Raw genomic sequence first — 3435 nt, forward strand, 5'->3', positions numbered from 1 at the left:
GAGCCTCTCGGCTCCAGCGCGGCTCTGCGGCGGGATCGGCTGCTTCGGGAGCGCCTCTGCCCGCGCTACCGGCATATCCGTGCAGAAAGATTCGGGACCGTGGCTGCTGCTACGGTTAATAGTGGCCGATCTTTTAAGATCTACCCCCCAAAAACAGGTCAGCGCTGAAGTATCTTTGTATCTTCAAGCATGCGGATTCTCTTTCGTATTAAGTTGATGTGAATCCCATCACCTATATTTTCTCTTTTATTAATATTTATATACCATTATTTTCAATTTATTCACTATTCCATGTTTAATCACATCAGTAAAGTTAAAACCAACAAACTCCCATTGCTTTGAATTACCTACTTTTCTTGCATGTTCCCTGAACTCTGAGACTCACTAGCTCTCTCAGTTCTTTAAGTCATAGTCTTGCCTCCAAGTGGGGTGAAAGCTAACTGTTTGAATTGTCAGTTACCCATGGGATGCCAGCAGAAGATTACACCTCTTGGTATAGTACCATGCTAGACAGTAAGGATTAAAAACAGGAAACACCTGCTCCTGAACATTCCCTTGTGTTTTCTACAAGAGACAGAAGCCAGATGAACTAGAGAAGGAGAGGAAATGAAAGGAGGACCATTGATCCCAGATGGATCAGTAACCAATGTCAGTTATGTTTGAATGAAGGGGGATCTTGCAGGTAGCAACAATATAGCAAGTTTTATTTAAGTGTGTACCAGTCAGAAGGCAGAGACCCAGTAGTTAGAGAGTCTACAGCATGATCTCACATCATACAGAGTTTAAAATCTTCTTTTAAGACAGGCCGAATAAGTATCTAGCAATTGGAAAAAACCCTCGATTGACAGTCATAGGCACCACTGAAACATAAATCCATAACAAGTGAGGATTCCATACTTGGCTCATGGAATGTCTTGGGGCTTTCCAACATGCATGACTGCGTTGGCCCATACATGAGTATGCCTAGGACTGAGGTTGGGGTCAGCTGTGCCTGACACAAGTTGAGCATAGCAGAGCCTCCGATGGTCAGAAATGCAGCAGCCAGCAAGCAGGTTTGGGAGTTTGGTTGCTGGCTCTCCCTTCCACTCCTACATCTTGATTTGACTAAGATAATAAAATAAGCAGGTTTCATGTGTTAAGGATGAAATCTAGTTGGGCAGCTCTTTGACCATTACCAAGTTGAAAGTGTTTTCCTATTCAGTCATGTATTTTCCTAAACTTTGTTAGTTGCTCCATTGTGTCTAATCACAATAAAAGCTTTCCTTGTTTAACCACAGAGAATATGTTCATGAGCCTTGAGCTTCAGGTGAGTTACCCCTCCTGGTGATGAAGCAAGTCCTTTTTCTGTCTTCCTCAGTTAAGGAAATATTAGGAAGAAAAAGTTCTTTAGAAATGGCAAGGGTACATTAAAATAAGTTAAAGCATTAAGGCAAAACTTGGAGAAAGGAGAACGTTTCCTCAATGACTGAATACATTTTTTAAAAATACTGTCTGAAGTACAGCTAAGGAGTTAGGAATTGAGTAAATTTTGTTCAAAATAGGTTCATATCATAAAAGTTAATAATATTGTACAATATAATACTCCCAGTAAAAGCAATTTTTCACTTGCTTAAAATGTCGCTAAGGCAGAGCAAATTATAATCCGGTGCTTCCTACAAATGTGTTGACACAGCTCATTAAATCAGTTATTCTTCTTGACAGCTTTTCAATACATTTCTGGAACGTGACTCTCTAAATATTCTCAGTGGATGATGTGCAGGATCACTTGTGTGTACTCCTACTCATTCCAATCTGAAAGAAGGATTTAGCCTCATCTTTTGTTCTGCACCTTCTAATACAGTTCATTAGAAGTTAATCACCTGATGTCTTTCCTTCTCAAGGGCCATACGTTACCGTTCTTTGTATTTACTCTCATAATCTTATCTTTGAAGAAACAAATAAATTTAAGTCAATTTATGTACCATTATAAAAAGGGATTTATGTAATATTGCAGAGAAAACGTGAAACCTTGGCAAGATGAAGCACCTGATAACTCTCTAAAATATGTTTCTTGAAAGCTTTTCTCTAGGACACATCTAAAATAACATTTCAGTTTCCAGGGCTGGGTTGAATCTGGGGAGATGCTTTCCCTGAGGGCTTTAGAGGCTTTGACATCCTCAGTGTCTGTGAAAGTAGAGAGCATCCATCATTCCATGAGATGACAGCTAGTCTAGATACTTAAAACAATGATACATGAAGGTAGGGCTTGATGTTTCCAAGGGTACATCCTGCTTTTGTCTTCAGTGATCCTATTTACAAATTCTAACATGTTGTTCCAGACAGCATACAGAAGTGAAATAAATGTCCAATTAGGTGTTAAGAATAACAAGTTGACATTTGTTCTCTCCCCAAGAAATTACTTTTTCACCTTCCATTAGGCTTCAATAAATATAATCAAATTATTTTTTTGCTGGCTGAGCTTAGTCAAGTCCTGTCCTTTTGAGTGATTTAGGCTTTCTATGCATAAAAGCTTCTTAATATGTCTGTATACCTCCAAGTCTGTGCTAAGGCCCTTGTCACTCATTCTTTCTTCACTTACTGAAGGTAAACTATTTTGTTCACATGTGATAATGTACTTTATTTGCAAATATCAACTGTGATATTTCACTGTTACTATATAGAAATGTTTCAGATTAAAAGAAAAAAAAAGCAAGAGAACTTTTTACTTTGATTTTTTTCCTCTCCAAAACCAATTAACTTATTTGTTTTATTTTGTCTCCTTCTCCAGAAATAGTTCTAAATAACATAACATCTACAGCATTTGTCATTCATATTAAGTGTATGATATAACAGTGGGTATTGGTATCAATTTGTTGTGCCCATGTTAGTGAGATAAGGTAAGATAGGTCATCAGAACTGGCTAAGGAAACAAAATTTCCCAGGCACATGTTGATTTAGTGAGGCCAGACTGTATCTATCAAAGCGTTTGTGTTGAAGAACTTGCACTAGATCCTGGATACTTCATCCCTCCCTGGAGGACTTAATGCTTGCAGAGTCTGTTGAGACAGAAGGTCTGTGTTAGCTTGGAGGATCCTGACTGAAATGGGTCAAGGAATGCAGTGCAAGAGATTCAGCAGTGGAGGAGGAAACGCTGACAACCTGGCATGGTAACACTTTTCCTCACACAGCTGCCTGTAGAAAACAGCCCTGCTCATCTTAGCATAAGAGCTTGAAGGCACTGCTACATTACCCTTCTTAAACCATTCAATTTTGGATACATGGCAGGAAGGTAACACAAGTGAGCAATGAAAAAAATAAACAGATCAGAAATTTTTCTTGCTCTTTTTCCTATCATCCCCTTTTTTATCCTTCTTGCCTGAGCCAGTTTATCTCTCTAAACTGTTGTTTTCATTTGTCTTGCAATTTTTTTTGTTTCCTTTTGTTTTCATCTTTTCT

This window comes from Manacus vitellinus, unplaced genomic scaffold (assembly GCF_001715985.3).
Source record: "Manacus vitellinus isolate BGI_N305 unplaced genomic scaffold, ASM171598v3 scaffold_15_pilon, whole genome shotgun sequence".
Lineage (NCBI taxonomy): Eukaryota > Metazoa > Chordata > Aves > Passeriformes > Pipridae > Manacus > Manacus vitellinus.